We start from the raw sequence: 20,824 nt of genomic DNA, 5'->3' as shown, positions 1-20,824 counted from the left end.
TGTTGTTTTTTGTTGTTTAAAATTATATAATATGAAAGAAACCTTGAACTCTCATCAGGAACCTCTATGTCACTTTGACATAAACAGCTTTGACTTACAACCAGAATCCATAGCTTCAGGTAGGGGGTTTATGAAGACAGCATTCCTCATTTCTGTTAACTTTGTAGTTTATAAGGAAGAGGATCATGGATCCACTTTCTTGATAATTTTCATATTTGGGGCTATTTTTCCATTTTACTTAAGTTGTTGAATTATTAGCATTAGGTTGTATATACTAGTCTCTTGTTATTCTTTTAATGTCAGTAGGGTCTATACTGATGTCCCATTTTTCTAATTCATTGATTTCTAGGTTTATCTTTATTATTTTCTCCTTTTCCTTGGGTTTAGTTTGCTTTTCAATTATTAGTTTCTTAAGGGGGACACTTAGATTGTTGATTTGTGAACTTTTAAATACAAGCACTAAATGTTATAAATTTCACTCTAAAGATTGCTTTAGCTACCTTCCAAAAAATGCACTTTTATACTTATTTTTTGTGTATTTTTATAAGTTATATGACTTTAATCCTCTTAAATTATATAGCCTTATGTTATGACTCAGAATGTTGTTGATCTTGGTGAATGTTCATGTGCACTTGAAAAGGAAGTTTATTGTGCTCTGCTTGGTAGATGTGCTTAATTAGTGTTTTCTATGTCAGAATAAGTTGATTAATAGTGCAATTTAGTTATTCCACATCTTTACTGATCTTTCTACTTCTGTCAGTTATAGAGTAGTGTTGAAATCTTTAACTGTAATTCTAAATTTTTCTCCACTGAGGTCTATCCACTTTTGCTTCTTCTATTTTGAAGTTCTGATATTGGCTGCCTACACATTTAATATTCTCATGTCTTCTCAATGCATTGACTTTGTGATTATTAACTGATTTCCCTCATTATCCCTGGTAATATTCTTTCCTCCCAAATCTATTTTATTTGACAGTAAAATAGTTATTCCAGCTTTCTTTTACTTAGTTGTACTATAGTACATCTTTTTTCCATTACTTTAATTTTTTTCTTTCTTTGACTTCATAATTAATGTGAGTTATTTGTATGCTGAGTTTAGTTGGGTTTTGCTTTTTATCATCTGACAATCACTGTCATTTTTTGGAGTGTTTAGATCATTTATATTTAACCTAATTATTGATGTGATTGGGCCATGTCTTCTTTCTGATCAATATTATTTAATGTTATTTTTTTCTCCATTATTGAACAACTCTTTTTTGGGGGGAGTTCTAGAGTTTATATTATCAATTTTTAACTTATTATAGTCTACTTTGAGATAATGTAATATGTCTTTGTATATTGAAAAAAAAAGAAGTAGATAGTAGGAAGGGAAAAATGAAGGGGGGAATCGGAGGGGGAGATGAACCATGAGAGACTATGGACTCTGAGAAACAAACTGAGGGTTCTAGAGGGGAGGGGGTGGGAGGATGGGTTAGCCTGGTGATGGGTATTAAAGAGGGCACATACTGAATGGAGCACTGGGTATTTTACATAAACAATGAATCATGGAACACTACATCACAAACTAATGATGTGGGCACCTGGGGGGCTCAGTTGGTTAGGTGACTGCCTTCGGCTCAGGTCATGATCCTGGAATCCCTGGATCGAGTCCCGCATCAGGCTCTCTGCTTGGCAGGGAGTCTGCTTCGCCCTCTGACCATCCCCCCTCCCATGTGCTCTCTCTCTCTCTCAAATAAATAAATAAAATCTTGAAAAAAACTAATGATGTAATGTATGGTGATTAACATAACATAATAATAAAAAAAACCTGAAAAAAAGCAAGTTACAACAGTATCCTCTTTTCCTCCTCATACTTACACTTTTGCTACTATACATTTTTCTTTCTTTTTTTTAAAGATTTTATTTATTTATTCGAGAGAGAGAGCAAAAGTGAGAGAGATCACAGAGGGAGAGGGAGAAGCAGACTCATTTCTGAGTGGAGAGCACTATGCGGGACTCGATCCCAGGACCCTGAGATTATGACCTGAGCCAAAGGCAGACGTTTAACTATCTGAGCCACCCAGGCACCCGTATACATTTTTCTTTTACATAAATTACAAGTTACACAGTTCACTCATTATTTTTGTTTCAAGCTATACATTATCTTTTAAATAATTTTAAAATTAGAAAACATTTACATTACTAACATATTTACAATATCCTGTTCTTTGATTGCCTTGGGTAAATGTAAGGTTTCATTTAATATTTTCTTCTGCCTTAAAAACTTCCTTTAACATTTATTTGAGTGCAGGTTTTCTGGAAACAAATATTTCCAGCTTTTTAATTTTTTAACTAGTTTTTTTTGGTTTCATATTCATTTTTGAAAGATTTTTTCTCTGAATATAAAGTTCTAGATAAACAGATTTATCAAAAAAAACACATTAAATATATCATTCATTGTCTTTTAGTCGGCATTGCTTCTAATGAGAAATCTGAGATTTTTATTTTTGTCCTGTTTTATGTAATATTTTTTCTCTGTCTGCTTTGCAGTTTTTTCTTTCTCTATCTTTGGTTTTTAGCAATTTGATTATGGTTGACTTTCATGTGTTTTATTGCATGTTTATTCTTTTAGAATGTGTGGGCTTATGGTTTTCATAAATTTGGAAGTTTTGGACCTTTATTTCAATGTTTTTTTGCCTCCCACTCCCCTCAGAACTCAATTGTATACAGATATTAACTGTTTGATATTATCCACTCAGCCTCTGTTTTTTCTTTTTTTGGTCTTTTTTACTTTCCATGCTTCATTTTATATAGTTTCTATTTCTTCTAGTTTATAGATTTTTTTCTTCCGCAGTTTTAATCTTCTGTTAAATCCATCCAGTGTATTTTCTATCAGGTATTGAATTTATCTCTATATTTTATATTTGGGTTTTTTTAAAAAGCTTCTAGTTTTTTTCCTTCCCATGGTCATTTCTATATCACATTTTTATTTTATTTATTTATTTTTTAAAAAAGATTTTATTTATTTATTTGACAGAGAGGGACACAGCGAGAGAGGGAACACAAGCAGGGAGAATGGGGGAGGGAGAAGCAGGCTTCCTGCAGAATAGGGAGCCCAATGTGGGGCTCATTCCCAGGACCCTGGGATCATGACCTGAGCTGAAGGCAGATGCTTAATGACTGAGCCACCCAGGCACCCCTCTATGTTACATTTTTAAACATGTGAAAAATATTTAATAGTTGTTTTAATACCCTTGCCTGCTAATACCATTACCTCAGTCATTTGTGTCTCTGTTTCTATTGTTTGACTTATCTCCTGGTTATGGATCGTATTTTCTGCTTCCTTGCAAGTTTCAAAATATATGATCAGATCTAAAGCATTGTGACTATTATGTTGAGTGTTAGGGATTTTGTTATTTTTTTTAAGTAATGTTGGATACTCTTCTGGTATACACTTAAGTTACTTGGATCTGTGGTGGTTTGTGTTGAAAAATTTTCTGTTGGTGCTTGATGTAATTAAACCCCATTACAAAGAAATAGCCTTCTGTGAATTTAATTCAATGTTTCAAGTCTTATGAAATTTCACCATTCTGGCTAAGAACACAAACTAGTCCTAGCTTTGTGTGAGCTTTGGAAATTTTTATGCCTCCTCATTTCGGTTGTTGTTTCCCAGATGATGTAGTTTCTACTTACAGATGTGCAGATCTGTACTAAGCCAAAGACTTAAAGGAAGTCTCTGAGGATCTCCAGAGCTCCCTCTGCATGGTTTCCTATTCTTTGGTGCTCCGCACCATATTTTCTAAGTAGTTCAACCTCTCAAAATCTGATCTTTGTCCCCTCAGCTCAATGAGATCACCAGGCTTTCTGTGGGTTCCTCTTCCCTTTGTTGAGTCTTTGGGCAATAAACTGGTATAATATTAGGGCTCATTTTATTGATTTTCCTTCTCACAGGGAGTAGTCCTTAACTGCTTGTTGTCCAATGTTTGAAAATCATTGTTTTATATATTTTGTCCAGTTTTCTAGTTCTCTAAGATAGGAATAGAAATTTAATTTCTGTCCCTCCAACTTGGCTGGAAACAAACATCCTCCAAATCGATTTTAATTCTGCTATTAACTTTCACTTTTCTTTAATCCTTCTTGTGTCATCATTCTCCATTCGAATTATCTGTGATCTGTAATTCACAGTCTGTTCACTCCTTAGGGTTTGTTCTTATTTAATTAATGCCAAATCTTTTTGCTTTCTAAGATCTAGGATGTACATCCAGCTCTCAACAAGATCATGGTATCAGGGGTGAAGGATTACTAATTAAAAAAAAAAAAACCTGAACAACTCAAGTGAAAACACTTAGATTATATCAGAGACTCTGACAAGCACTGACATCATAATTCTGTATAAATTCTTACTGAGGTTAAGGGCATTTAATAAATCAAAGGATATTTTTTTCCTGCCCAAATGTATTTAAAAGAAAAACAAAATCTCTGCTTTTAATATTCATGTCTTGCTTAGTACTATGTGCCACTCTTGATGCACAGGGTTGACATTTTTTAAAATAATCAAGCATCAATTCACATTTTATCAGTGGTTCTTATTCTGGACATGCCCATTGCACTTGGGGGCTACTTGAAGCCTTGCAAACTGATGGAACATTTTGTGTATATATGCATATGTACATTAGTTCTATACCTTTTTGTAATGGTATAGGGCCCCGTGATACGAAAAAAGTTTAATTGCAAATCAGATTATAACCTAAACTATTACTTATGCATGTATTTTTGATGTGAAGGAATCACTAAAAAATTAATGAAATTTTTTATTTTACTTTATCATTTGTTTTATTTGGTGCTTGATGTTCTTATATTTTCTGTATATTTAGAGTTTATTTTTTTAATTTTTTTTAATTTTGTAGAGTTTATAATTACAAAGAAGTGATTTGCAGCTTTCAGGGCCTGTTACTCTGTCTTCAGGGTTGAAGATAACAATTTTTTTTAACTTCCATTAGTAATGTAATCCCTACCATTATTTTCAAGAATGGTCAGGAATAATGACTGGTAAGAAATAATTGGGAATTATATTTCCCACTGGAATTTCTACAGCTCATCAAAAGTTTCTGTTACTTCTTTGAGATCTTAATATTATTCAGGGGAAGGTAACTAGAAATAAAAAGTCTTTACTCGGCAATATGCCTTTTCTCTAGTAATGATGATATGGTGGTGATACTTGTTAATGTGCAGAGCTTATCGATTCAAAGGAAATAATTTGTGAACTGCAAAATGGTGCAGTAAAGAATATTAAATCTATTTTTGACAGTGTTTCATGGAACATATCTGTATATTAAAAACATATTCTTAATGCTTTTTTCCTCTCAAATTGACACAAAGGAGTTGGTCTTTTTTCCATATTGCTGCAATGAAAATATGGATGTTTGTTATACTTTTACACATTTATTGAGGCATAACAATTTACATACCATAAAATTCATGCACTTTAATGGTATAATTTTTAATAACTTTATAGAGTTATACAACCATCAATACATTCTAGTTTTAGAACATTCTATATACCCCAAAATTTTCTTATGCCAATTTTCAGTTAACTCTTCTCCCATCCCCCGCCTTGGTAACCCCTTTCTGCTTTCTATCTCTAGATTTTCCTTTTCTGGAAATTTCATAAAGATGGAACCATAAAATATGTAATCCTATGCATTTGAATTCTTTAATTTAGTATTTTTGAGGTTCATCCACATGGTAGCATGATCAGTAGTCTGCTTTATTTTTACTCAAGGGTACATTCTAAACATAAAGGTAATAATTACCACTAGCAGGATATTTTTGTCAATTTATTTTCAAAACATTGCATATGTATTACATTAGGATTTATTTTTTATGAATACCTAATATTTTAGAAAATATTTTAAGGGGATTTTAAAATATAACTAAGTCATGTTTAATAAGGAGAATTATAGGTAACATATTTATGGCATACTCACTCTGCTATAAACATGGGGTTACATAGATATATAAGACACATCTACTTCCTTGAAGCTGACTCTATGGTAAAACACATGTGCTAATTCTTGTGCACACCATTTCATATTCATTTATTTATTGCTGTGTAACAAAACACTATGTGTTAGTAGTTCAAAGCAGGGTTCACAAAATACTAGCTGATGGGCCAAATCTGATCCAAGGCCTGTTTTTGTATGACCTATGAGCTAAGAATCATCTTTACATTTTAAAATAATTGTTAAAAAAAATAAAGAAGAATATGTGACAGAGACCATATGTTCCTTGCAAAGACTAAAATATGGCCCTTTACAGAAAAAAAAAAAAAGTTTTGTTCCCTGGTTTAAACAAAAATGAATGTTACCTCTAAAGATTCTGTGGGTTGACTCATTCCGGATAGATGGTTCTTACTTTGAGTCTTTCATGTGGTGGTAGGCAGTTCCCGACTGGGGCTACAACCATTGAGCTTGACTGATTGTTCTTTCACATGGCTGGCAGATGATGTTTGCTGTGGCCTGGAAACTCAGCTGGGAATGTTTACAGGAAATCTATGTTTGGCCTTTCTATGTGGCTTGCACCTCATACAGCATGGTATCCAGAGCATCCCAAATGGTAAACATTCTAAGAGATCTATGCAGAAGCTGTAAGGTTTTTTGGAAAGTCATGGAGTATAATTCTTCTGCAATTTATTGAATATACAGCATCAGCTTAGATTCAATGTAGGTGGGGTCCAGCACTCTAGGGAGTGACTACTGGGAGACATGGTTCCCCGCAGGAGGCCAGAGGAGGGGGTGGTCTTTGCAGACTAACTTCCACAATCTTTACTCTGGATTCTAATGACTCCTTTCCCTCCCAAGTGCAAAATATATGCAGTCCCTCGCAAGACTCCCCAAGTTTTATCTCATTATATTATCACAATCAGGTTTAAAGCCTAGCATTTCATTATCTAAATCAGGTCCAGATGTGAATGAGACTCCTCAAATAAGGTGCTTCTTAATCTGAAAATCTGTACATCAAAGAGACAATTTACCTGCCTCCCACACATTCAAAATAGACTGGGAGACATGATAATTACTATAGCCATATCCATCTAAAACAGGAAATAGGCGCATGAAAGTCATTGTTCTACAGCAATGTGAAATCCAGCTCGGCTCAGGTGATGATTCATCCTGCTTTGGTTGCAGGAAACGTATGCTGGTTAAGGCCCAGTTCTGCCCCCTGGGATTGTTGACTTCTGGTTTTGGCTCTATCCTTCGGGGCTCCAAACTTAATCATTCCTTCTTTTCCATAAGAAATGGCCAAGCTCTCAGCTGAGTAAATTTTACAGCCTGCTTCCTGCTCATAGAAATTTGATGCCTGAGATACCTTTTCATTGTAGCTGTCTCTTTCAGTACAAGTTGGTACAATTATTTTAAAAGTTTGTTCATTTTTATGTATCGAGTTATAAATCTGTTCATTTGCTAATTGTGGGCCCACACCCACATTTTTTTTTCTGAGAGGATCCCTTCTCTAGCTCACAACTTTAAAGAATCTTTGTCTAGTAAAGAGTATCTAAAAGGCAAGTCCCTTAGATTCATAGCAGACCTTTTTTCTAGGCAAGAAAATCTAAGTAGCATACCCTTAAGATTTTTTAAAAACATTTTATCTAGCTAAGAGGGTATAGAAGGCATGCCCTTATTATTCTTAGAAGTCATTTTTTTTTTTCCTAGTGGAGAAGGTCTACAAGGAACTTCCTTAAATCTTTCTGAAGCCTTAACAAAAGGTTTTACAGATGCTCTCTCAATCTGAAATTTATCCTGAGGCCACATTTTACAAAAAGAGCCCTGATTTGATCTTTGTCCAGATGCCATTTCTTACTTTGAGAAAGTTGTGCTGTCTGGAAAGACTGGGTGTGAGAAACGATTCTATATTTTAAACAAGCAAGTCCTTGTTTTTTATATCTCCTTTAAATTCTGATAAAAAATTTAAGTCTTTTCTGTAGTTGTAATTTCTCTATATTTTTTCATATCCAGCTAAAATAAAATAAACAAGATGGCATTTTTTCATATTCTTCCAGGAAAAAAGAATCCTGAGCTATATCAGATATCTCATTAAGTAAATTTCTGATACCCAAACAGTAATGCACCATGGCGAAAATGGCCAGAGCAGTGTATCCAGAATGGAGGCACAACGGAGTGCATTATCTGTGATTTTTAAAACATACTGAAACAATCTAAAAGTCATTGTTTATACTATGACCTTTGAACAGCAATTCTTAAACAATGCACTGCGAATATTCTCCGCTGGAGCAGACCACTCCACTACTCTCTCTTGTGGTTATGTTGGGATATCACTTTCATGGTTATGTTAGGTTATATGGCAAGAGGGTTTTGCAGATGTAATTAAGGTTTCTAATTGAATGAGTTCATCAGAAGTAATATCCTGGTTGGTCCTGACCTAATCATATGAGCTCCTAACAGGGAGTCTAGAGGTTAGAGACAGAAGTCAGAGAGATGCAGTCCTGTTCACCTTGAAAACACACATTTTCAGGTCACAAAGCGCCTATGAGGGCCATGAGACTTCGGCTTGGGGAGACCCTGACAGAGAGCCAGACATACAGATATTGTGAGATAATAAACAGATATTGTTTTAAGCCACTAAATAAATTTCTAAAGTGGAACAAAAATGCTCTTGGAGATAAATATAACATCCTTTGGAAATACAGATGATGAAGCAAGTACTTATCCCTGAAGGTTTTGATGCAAGCTGCATCATGTTGACATTTGAACTAGGCCTTTAAGGATGAGTAACAGCTAGCCTGGCTGGCAAAGGAGGAAAGGATATTTGTAGAGTGAACAGCACGAGTTGTCCCCCTGAGTGAAAGGCAGATGCTTGGGATTATGGAAGAGAAACAGATTGAGCATTAAGGTGATTTTAATGTATAGTTAAGTTTACTGCCAAGAATCTAATTTTAAAGGATACAATATTTTGTTTGAGTTTATGGATAAAAACAATGTTTTAAAAATATGGATACCTACAGAAGAAAAGGGCTGGGAAAAAGTAAAATCTGTTGTGTTTCTGGACTTTATTGATTAATATCACCTAAAGTGCCAAGGTGGGACAGGTCAAAGGATATGGAACCAAAAGGAATAAACTTTTACTAATCTATGATAATAGTCTTCATACAAATAATAATCTATCCAACTTTAAAGGGCTGTATATTTTATATAGAAAAATATGCTAAAAAGTTTTATAAGAAATCATGAGATTTATGGTGTATATTGAGATGCTGCTTTATGTTTAAAATACTGTCAATATTAACTATATATATCCTATTTAAACATATAACCCATAATAAAATTATTCCACATTTGAAAATCTCATATCAATTATAAAGAAATGCATTATTTAATCATAATGCATAAGAAAACCAATTCAGATTAAACAGGAAGTTTGAAAATACTTCTATTTCTTATTTCATTGTGTATCATTTTTATGTGGAATCATAAAACAGCAAAAAATGCGGTGACAAAAAATGTAACAAATTCTGGACATGCAACAACAATATTGAGCTACTCAGCTAAAAGTAACAAATTGCTGTGTTTTTTTCCTCTAATTTAACAGTGCTGCGGAGATGAGCCAGGCACTTGTGCAATCAGCATGAGGAAACTAAGTTAGCAATAGTTCAACTTCAAGATTAAGTTTTTATAGTAGAGCTACCTAGTGGAGCTTATATGACAAGGCTCATATTTTTTTGTCTCTTCATCCCCTTATCTCGATTTTAAATTTGACTGCTTTACTCTTTAGCTATGATGGCTTCTTCTTTCTGAGATGAGGAAATTAAGGCTCAGAGAGAACATTATGGAATCACTGACTCTCCTATTTAGAATGGAACACAGAGATATCTGAGTCACAAGAACCCTGGTGTGGTATCCTGGTAATGCTGAAGATGTGATTACCTCTTAGAGGCTAGGATACCTTCAGGCTTGATACCTAGAAAGTATTCTCATCTTGAATCAAAAAACATTTGGAGGCACATACTTTAAGTCTTTTAAGTCTTTTAAGCATAAGACAGCGTGTCAAATATGTAAAGATTGCTCTTATCATTGCAGTCCACAATCCACTAGGCTAATTCTTTAGGTAGGCCAATGGTTGAGTAGGGGTTAAAATTCAGGTCTCATTCTTCCCATACTTTATTTTTTACCCCTACCTCCATGCTGTCTAGGGAACGATCCAGGATGTATAAGTAGGAAAGGGCAAGTTGTCATTGCCTTCCATGAAAATCTTACCATAAAATTTTACTAATATTTTTATATAGTTGAATTTTTAAAAAATGCTATATAAATGTTTACATCCAGAAATTGCAATAGAAATTATGTGATATTAGAAGTTATGTTAGCTTATACAATTTCCAAAAGGTTAGAATGAAGAACTTTACAACTTATGGAAAGCGTCAAGGTCAGTTTAGCCAACTTTCTAAGAATATTGGGTGTACCCCATCTAGGAAAGAATGAAAGAATATATTGCTTTCAAACCAGCTTCCTATTTGATGAACTAAAGCAGCCATGCAGTATTGTACAGATCGGCTAATGCATTTTTTTCACTTAACTGTAATGGTCACTTATGAAAAAATTTAAAGCTACTAGATAGGAAAATATCATGACTATGCTTTTTTAAACTGCCCAGGGAATATAATAATACTTGCAAAGGCATTTTTAGCCAGAACATTATGAGAATCTTAACAGTTGACAGATGTAATTTGCTCCTATCTTGTCATGGTTATTTTGAATGGGGAAAGATGTGCCATTAGAGGAGAAGTTCTGCCAGCTAATTAGCACATTAGATGTTTTATCAGCCTTGCTGGCTTCCTGCACATAGTATGGTTCAGTATATTCAAGTTTATTTGACATGAGAAAATGGCAGTGCCTTTTACATATGAATCGATATAAGTAAAAGTATATATTACAATGTGCTATGGTTTGAACGTATGTATCCCTCCTCCCCCATGTTATTGTGTTGAAAATCCAATACCCAATGTAATGGTATTAGGAGTGTGGGGCCATAAAAGAAGTCCCAGAGGGCTAGCTTGTCACTTTTGCTTAAAACACAATGACAAATCTCCAACTGGAAGAAGGCCCTCACCTGACCATGCCGGCACCTTGATTTCAGCCTGTGCCAGCCTCCAGAACTGTGAGAAATAAATTTCTGTGTGTTTTTTTTTTTTTTAACTAAAACAGTTGACAATTTTATTTCCACATTTCACAAGACAAATGAAAATTGATTTTTTTTTTAATCTCACTACTCCCCTGCCAAAACTATTCTCTCTTTGATAGGAAGGAGGAACAAGTCTTCCTTGTCCTGCTGTTAAAAAACACCTAGAGTCACACCACCATTATCTCCTGGGGAAGCAGAACAAGTAATATAAAATGGACATAAAAGAGGCTCCCCCCTCTCCTCATCTGTCCAATCCTGAGTCATTCCTTGCTGCGTGGGTACCGTGTGGGCAAGAGATCTCATCACTGGGGACCCCGGCATTCCTGGCATGTGGCCTCCCATAAGCAGACTCATTCCAGGAGCAGGTCCCGCTGGCATCATCCCAGGAAGAGGAGAGCCCATCATTGGCATCATGGGAGGGCCCCCCATATAGAAGTGCTGGCATCATACCAGGGCAAGGCAGACCCAGGAGACCGGGGGGTAAGTGGGATCCTTGCCTATGCAGGAGTAGGAGGTATCTTTCCTTATTGAAATACAGCAGTTGTTTTGTCAATCAGGCTCTGAGCCTGTTCTTCCATACATTTCTGAGAGTAGTCTTTCACATTCTCCTTGTGTTTCCCACCACTGCAGTGTTTATTTTTCACAGACGGACAGTCCTGGGTGAGATATGTGTTGTAGTGGTCACAATAAAATGTAGGCCTGTTGCTTTCAAATTTCTGTTTTTTATAAGCTAACCAGTCTGTGGTATTCTACGGCCCGAATGAACTAAGCGCAAAAGAAATTGTAAATTATGTTCAAGGTAGACTTATATTTCTTTAATTTGTATTTCATTAATTTTAATGTATTTCATATTCCTGTCTACACCTCAAAGTCCAATGTAAATGCCACAAAGTATGGTATGTCTATCAAAAAGGAGCAATTGAAGGCTAGAGAATAAATAATGCATTCCCATAATTATATGCTATTTTAGCCATTTTCAATAAAGAAAAGGAAAATGCCTCATTATTGTACCATATAACATACTAAAGGCATTGTAGAAATAATGTTTCTAAGTAACTTTATGTGGAATACTGAAATAGGTTTATATTAAATCAACAGTTCAATTTTTAGAAGTATGTAATTTTGCTATGATCTTGTCAGGGAAGAAATTGTAAGAGATTATGAAAAAAAGATCATTTCTAGCTCCATAAGTCTAGGTTTCCAGAATTTTGTTCTAAACTCTATAGGCAAAAATAAGAACATCTGAACGAGGACTATGAGCTGAATATCCTTGTGAATAGTTTTCAAAATAAGTGATCTTAATCTGGGAAATTGGTCTCCTAGAGTTATTTAACAAATTTAAACTAGACAAATGTGGAAAGCTGTGGACTTGGGAGATGATATACACAAAAACCAAAATAATAGAAAAAAATCTTCAGTGAGTGTATGCAGCTCAGTAGTCCTTTCCCCCTTTTGTCTCTCCATCTCTTCCTGTGGTTGACTCATTTCCCTGGCTTAGAAACATTCAGAGGCCTCCTTTTGTCTTAAAGGAGGAAATTTTTACCTGATCTTGCCTGTCACAGCCTCTGTCATTAAATGAGACTTTTATATTCACATGCCGTACACCCACAACTTCATAAATGTCTTAACCAGCTCTGGCTCTTCAAGCGTTATAACTAACCCCAAGCTCTGCACTGGTGTTTTGCCTTTCATTTCCCATCTTTACTGTCAGGAATTGTCACAATCCTTTATCTTATGCACCTAACTTTTCTTTTCCAAGTGGAATTTTTCCTCCCACTAATTAAAAAAATATAGGGGCGCCTGGGTGGCTCAGTCATTAAGCGTCTGCCTTTGGCTCAGGTCATGATCCTAGGGTCCTGGGATCGAGTTCCAAGTTGGGCTCCCTGCTCCGCGGGAAGCCTGCTTCTCCCTCTCCTCCCGGCTTGTGCTGTCTCTCACTATCTCTGTCTCTCTCTCTCAAATAAATAAACAAAATCTTTTTAAAAATATGGAATATGTATATAATACACTTAGGACATTAGTGTCTGCCTTCAGCTCAGGTCATGGTCCCAGGGTCCTGGGATCGAGCCCCACATTGACCTCTCTGCTCAGCGGGGAGCCTGCTTCTCCCTCTCCCTCTGCCACTCCCCCTGCTTGTGCTCTCTCTCTGTAAAAAATAAATAAAAATCTTAAAAACTATAGATATTTTCAGGCTTGTGTTGATTAAAAATCAAACAACACGTGAATAAAGTCCCTTAGTTTACCACCTATGCCCCCATCACTACCACCTCATCTCCTTCCTTTAAGAACCAAATAGGTTTCAAGAATTATCATTTTTATTTTTTCAGAATTTCATTGTCTCAGTATATCCTGCTCCCACTGAAAGCCACACAATCTAGCTTCCTGTCCATTCTCTGCACTGGTACAGCACTCAATAAATTCGTCAATGACCTCTCTGCTGCTTCTCCTGATGGCTATTTATAGTAACATCTCGTTCAATATTTCAGAATCACTTAAAACTGATGGCTACCCTCTCTGGAAAACTACCCTCCCTGAGTTTCCATGTTAGGGTTCCCCTTTCCTTTTCCTTCTGAATTTCTATCCATGTTCCTTCTATTTCTTCTTTGCATTTTATCTCGGCACAGTCCTGGGTTTTTTTAATGTTCTCATTCTTCACTCCCTATTCGCTTGGTGATTTGATCCATATCCAGTGCTCTGACTGCGACCTCTATGGAGATGAAAGCTGGCCTTGTTCTCGTTCTCTTCCAATTCACTCCTTTCACTGTTACTTCTCTAAAGAAAGGATTGGATTATGCCATCCAGTGGCATAAGCCAAAAGCACAGGAACAAGTCTGCTACCCTTTTCTCTCTCGCGTCACCCTTTATTCAGAGCTTTAACAAATCCTGCCAAAATCTCCTTTTAAATATTATTGAACTTGCCCCGTTTTTCTCCATCTCTACCATAATCACTACCACCCTTATCCAAGCTATCATGATCTTTTGCTTGGATGATGCCATCATGTCCTGACTATCTATCTTTATTCACTCAGCCTTTCTTCAATTAGTTCTTTTTTTTTTTTTTTTAAGATACACTTATTTATTTTAGAGGAGTGTATGCAGGCTGGGGGAGGAGCAAAGGGAGAGGGAGAGAATCTCAAGCAGACTCCCCACTGAGAGTGGAGCCTGCTGTGGGGCTCGATCTCAGGACCCTTAGATCATGACCTGAGCCAAAATCAAGAGTCAGAAGCTGAACTGGCTGCACCACCTAGGCACCCCTTCAATCAATTCTTTATATTGCAAATGTTAACTTGATTATGTTGCCATGCTCCCCTCCACACACTTAAAATCTTTTGATAAAATCTCATTGTTCTTTGGATAAAGAAAATCTCTTTTAGATGACTTGTAAGACCTTACATGGTTTGTAACAACCAAAGAAACTCTTTAGTTTCTTTGCCCCATTCACAAAGCACTCTTCAATCCTTTGTATCCGATATACTTTCCCAAAATACCTCTTTATTTATTTTTAATTCTCAAATTGCAATTCAAGCATTGCTTTCTCAATGTAGCCTTTTCTTTCTCCATGATAACAGTCATCCCACGATGGTCTTTTAGGATCCTGATAACTCTTGTTTTTAGCACTTCCTCCAGTTAGAACTTTGCATTTTTATCAGTGGTTACAAAAATATCTACCTTTGCTAGTCAACTATTAGTTCCACCGGGAAAGACATTAAGATTTTTGTTCTTTATTATTACATAATTAATGTTCAAGAAATAATGTATTGTATGACTTAATGAATGCCTCCCATATTAGTATCCAACTCCTTTCTGGAGAGTTTATAACTCTGGACTCCATCCCACTTTTATAATACTGCTTTTAACTCTTTGGTACCGGCATTTGCTTCTTGTTCTTTCTCATTCTTGACTCTTAAGCAAACTTCTAAGGACTTGATTGGATTTGCCCTCTGCCACTCTATTCTGAGAAATTGTAGACTAGATAGTGCACCTAGTCTACCACAATTCTAGAATTTGGACAGAGCCTTGTAGTTACTTAAAGTTGCCATTCTCCTTTTCCCTTAGGAAAATCTTGCATTCATGCCTTTTACTCAGTTTACTAGGACATCTGCTCAATAAGATTTTTTAATGTATTGTTTGCCTCATTATTTACAGCCTTCCTCTTCTGTTTAATTGTAGCTACTCCTCAGTCTCTTTGGTTCTTTGAATTTTCTTTATTTCTTATCCTTCTGATAACTCATCTATAGTTACAGCTTTGTTTTTAGCAGCTTTATTAAGATATAATTCACATACCCATATAATTCACTATTTAAAGTGTACAATTCAATAGTTTTTAGCATATTCACAGGGTGCATATCTATTACCACAATCATTTTTATAAAATTTTCATTACCCATAAAATAAACCATGCACTCCCCAACCATCACCCTGCAATCTCCCACCTCTTTCCTGCAGCTTTAGGAGACCACTAATCTACTTTCTGTTCTATAGATTTGCCTATTCTGGACATTTCTTTTAATTGGGATCACACAATATGTAGTTCTTTGTGACTGGCTTTGTAGTCATGATTTTAAACTACATCGCACTGTAATTTCTCAATAATTTATTTCTAGACATAACTCCTCCTCTGAATTCCAGTAATGAATTGACAAATGTGTGGTCTATATAAATCATTCTTGCCGCAGCATAACATACCTAAAGTAGAATTGGCAACTTGACTTTTCAGCTAGCTTGCCTGCCTTTATTCCTTATTTCTGTCAAGGCACATGACATCATAGGCGTGTTCTCTCCCCAACCTCGTGCTTGCTGTAAACCCATCTATTCAGCACCAAGCATGTAGGTGTTTGTTAATTGCTTTTTGAATGAATGGTGATTTGATAGATGCATCAGTTACCTTCTGTTTAGTCTCATAACAGTTGACCAGACCTTCATTTCCTCAGGCATGCTTCCAAGGGTCTTTCTACCCCAATAAGACTTTGATTTGTTATTCTTAAAATATCACTCTCCAATTCCTATTTAGCATATAGTTACTGAGTTTTTGCTGGGAAAGCAGACTCATGCAATTCAAAGAATATAAGATTTGATATTATAGGGTCTGGATCTAAGTCCTAATTTAATTACTTTCCTGCTGTGTGATTATGGGTAGGGTACTTTGGCCTTTTTTTGGATTCAAGTTCCTTATTTGTAAACTGGGAGAGGTGACATTAGTATTGCCTGTCCCACCGGAGATCGAAACATTTGCAGTACCTGCCATAGTACCTATTATATTGCAGGTACTCACAAACATTGGTGGCAAAAGATATTCGAATGTGTTTGTGTGTTATAAAATACTCTCTAATTTACAAGGATTAATTTATTAATTAACCCTGTTTCAAGCTCTGAGAAACAAATAAAAGATCTAAACCATTTTCTGGGAGCAAGAAATATTGTAACCCGTTGGCTTAATACAAAGTTGGATGATACACTTTCATTAAAATGCAGTGGTTCGGTGAGGAAACAATTCAGTGCTTCGAATGTTGGAGTATATTTTTCAATGAGTTTTGAAAAGATTGGTTCATTACTTGTGTTTGTACAGCTTGGGTTCAGAAGCTAGGCTACTCTTACCAAGGCTGATCCTGTAAAGTGAGAGGACTTAAAGCCTTCTCTTAGGGCTACGTAAGGCATCAGGACCTGCCCTTGGTCTGCATTGCTGCTCTTGTCCCTGCTGAGACCCTCTGGCAACTGAATTGTTTCTTCTTTGCCGAGGCAGCCAGGATCCTTGGGCACTAGATTGCTAGAATCATTCTCTCACCACAAGCTCCCTTGTCAACAGTGGAAACTATAACCCAGAGGGAATAATGAGCAACAGTAATTCTCTTGGACTAGATCCCTTCCTTTTCCCTAAAAGCTATGGAAAAAGGTTATGAATCTATGCTAACTGTGCAAAGAATCACTTATTTTGAGATAAAGAATTGTTCTGGAGGTAAGAATTTAGTTTTAATCTTTCGAACAGAGTCTCAGTTACTTAAATTATTGAAATATTCTTGGGCTCCCTTTAATATGGTTCTATAATCTGGTCTTCATATATTCTTATAATTTATTTGCCACTTTATTTTGATGTTAACCATATGATCCATGAAAAATCATTGCCTCAGTGGCCCTCAGACATAACTTTTTCTTTCTTATCTTTTCACTGTTTTTTTTCTTTACACAGGGATGCTTTTATTTTTTTTAATTGAGGTATAATTGGCATATAACATTTTATTAATTTCAGATATACAGCATGATTCAATATTTGTAAAATGTAAAATGTAAAATGATCACGACAATGAATCTAGTTAAAATTTTTATCATAGTTACAAAAAATATATTTTCTTGTGATGAGGACTTTTAAGGTATGCTCTCTTAGCAACTTTCAAATATACAATATAGTATTATTAACTATAGTCATCGTGGTATACATTACATCCTCATGATTGTTTTATAACTGGAAGTTTATACCTTTGGACCCTCTTCACCCATTTCATCCCACCCCCACCTCTGGCAACCCAGCCCCCACCCCTTTTTTAAACCCACTTCTGCATGCAGGGAATATTTTCCCCCATTGCTTTGAAGCTTCCTCTGATCATGGAGGTTTACAATCATCTTACCTTTCTTTAAACTGTAGAATTTATATTCAACACCCTACTCTTTTGGCACTGGATCTATTCCCCAATGAGATTATAAAACTCTCAGTAGTTTTATTTTTTTAAGATTTATTTATTGTTAGAGAGGGAGTGCTGGGGAGGGGCAGAGGGAGAGAGAGAATCTCAAGCGAACTCCCATTGAGTGTGGAGCCAGACATGTGGCTCAGTCTCATGAGCCTGAGATCATGACGTAAGCCAAAATTAAGATTTGGATACATAACCAACTGAGCCACCCAGGTGCCCCAAAACTCTCATTAGATTTTATATTTTTTGTCCCACCAGTGTCTAGCATGTTACAAACATAGAGTGCAGTCAATACCTGTTTTTGTACAGATAAACAGATGATTGCTATAAATAGCTGAGAAAAACAGATGCCATTAGGAACAACTCTCTTAGAAGGTTGATTCAAGCAATTTTACTAAAACTTATTGAAAAATGACTTAATTTTAAAACCAGAGACAGAAAAATACCTAAAGAACAATGAAACAGTTTATCAGTTAATTGAATTCTGAAATTAATCATTTTTGTATGCAATGTCCCTGTTTCTAGTCTAAGTTCAAGTATGAATGCCAATGTTGAATTCAAACAGAGCTTTGGTGAATGAGTAACTAGCTCAAGGTCAGCAACAGGCTAAACATGCTGCTTGTCTGCTTCCTAGTCAGTATTGTGGAAGTTACCATTGTAGCTGAAAGGTCACTGTGATACCCCACAATTTGCATTATTAAACTTTCTGGGAATACGATCCTATATCATGCCATCTCTTAGACTACTTAAGTTTTTAAAGCAATGAGATTTTATGACTTTGGGAAACCAACTCCTGAAGCCTAGAAGAAATGACATAACACCAATGACATTGAGAATCCCTATAAAATATTGACAGGTGACAGAAACCTAAGCAGAGATAGATATGACTTTCATTTACTGGGCACTCTAAGTCAAATCAATTAATATTGATTAATTGGTCTTGCATCTAATTAAGTGGTATTCTTTTCACCTAGGTAAAATCATTGAACTGTTTTGTGTGTGCATGTGTGTGTGTGTGTGTGTGTTTCTGTGTCTGTGTGTGTGTATATATCTATCTGTGGTAATGATGCCGAGACCCGTGGTCTCCACTTGCCACTAGCTCAATGTTGTGGATGTTTTAGAAAAGTAGAGGGGCGCCTGGGTGCCTCAGTCAGTTAAGCGTCTGCCTTCGGCTCAAGTCATGATCCCAGGGTCCTGGGATCAAGTCTGGCATCAGGCTTCTTGCTTAGTGGGGAGCCTGTTTCTCCCTCTCCCTCTGCAGCTCCCCTTGCTTGTGTGCTCTCTCTTTCTCTCTCTCTGTCAAATAAATAAATAAAATCTTAAAAAAAAAAGAAAGTAGAAAGTTTTCCCTCTAGGAAAATATGACTGCAAAGCTCACTTGAGAACTTGTCTTAACCTCGCGATTGAATCCAAGACTATTTTGGTTTGTTTGTTTATCAAGCAAAATGTTCTGAAACACTGATATGATCATTGTTGGATTTTTAAACTCATTTTTAATTTATTTTGAATGTGATAAATGATAAAATTATGAATATAATTTTGTATTGAATGTGCACACAAGATACTCTAAATCCATCACATTATTATCTACTTAAAAAGCAAATCATGATCATGTTGTTCGCTACACTCTGATCCTTACCCCAGGGGTGTCTCTATGAAAGCCAGGTCAAAAGTCCTATGCATACAAATTTCAAATCTGTCTTAGGGGAGGAACAGAGACTATTAGATTAGATTTATAGATAAGAGATAGCCAACCCTTTATCCTGAGATGGGATGGAAAGAATCCTAGGGTTTTTCTCTAACCCTTTGAAACATAAATGCATCTTTCCAAGAGTCCTATAAACCATGGGTGTCTACTACTTAATGACCTAGATCTATTTCCAGCTTCTAGATTCATGTTTTTTGAAATATAAACAGAGACTGTGCTTCCTGTCACTTTGGGCCTTAACCTAGGGACCTAATTCAGAGCATTTAGCATTCCTGGGTCAGAGCACTTAACTACAGATCTAATTCTCATGGTATGTGAAGAGTAAAATGTTTCTAGAGGAATTGAAATCATACATTCCCTACCTTATGTCATAAACCTTTCTGTGTCTGAGGAGGTTATGGCTTTTCACAGGAGCACTGAGAAATATAGGGGCATTTTTATCTCCTTGTAGGCTAGATTCGGCGATAGGTGCTTTCCATTATATTACTTGATTGTCACAAGAAGTCTGCATGATAGCTATCACTGTGATACTTTTTAAAGTTGAGGAAAATGGAACTCAGCAAGTTTAAGCAAATGGCCCAAGATTATGAAGATAGAATAGCTATTGGTTTGGTAAAAAATAAAATTCTGCCTTGTTCCAAGCCCATCCTCTTTCCACTATACCAAATGAAAGTTAAGGAGAACAATTTCAAGGCATCTCTTTTTTTTCTTTTTTTTTAATTTTTTATTGTTATCTTAATCACCATATATTACATCATTTGTTTTGGTGTAGTGTTCCATGATTCATTGTTTGTGCATAACACCCAGTGCTCCATGCAGAATGTGCCCTCTTTAATACCCATCACCAGGCTAACCCATCCCCCTACCCTCCTCCCCTCTAGAAACCTCAGTTTGTTTTTCAGAGTCCATCATCTCTCCTGGTTCGTCTCCCCCTCTGACTTACTCCCCTTCATTCTTCCTCTCCTGCTATCTTCTTCTTTTTCTTTTTTCTTAAAATATGTTGCGTTATTTGTTTCAGAATTACAGATCTGTGATTCAACAGTCTTACACAATTCACAGCGCTCACCGTAGCACATACCCTCCCCAATGTCTATCACCCAGCCACCCCCTCCCTCCCACCCCCGACCATTCCAGCAACCCTCAGTTTGTTCCTGAGATTAAGAATTCCTCTTATCAGTGAGGTCATATGATACATGTCTTTCTCTGATTGACTTATTTCACTCAGCATAACACCCTCCAGTTCCATCCACGTCGTTGCAAA

At 36.0% G+C, this 20,824-nt stretch overlaps 1 pseudogene; it reads right to left on the bottom strand.

The window, feature by feature from the left end:
• Positions 1-11,325: 11,325 nt before the first annotated feature.
• LOC114205260 (U1 small nuclear ribonucleoprotein C pseudogene) overlaps positions 11,326-20,824 on the bottom strand; it is a 95,737-nt pseudogene continuing 86,238 nt past the window's right edge.

Source organism: Eumetopias jubatus, unplaced genomic scaffold, assembly GCF_037043125.1.
Source record: "Eumetopias jubatus isolate StellerSeaLion01/CBP00866 unplaced genomic scaffold, mEumJub1_p1.0 scaffold_7, whole genome shotgun sequence".
NCBI lineage: Eukaryota > Metazoa > Chordata > Mammalia > Carnivora > Otariidae > Eumetopias > Eumetopias jubatus.
Note: the sequence above shows the minus strand (reverse complement) of the source record. Positions and strands in the feature narration are given on the sequence as shown.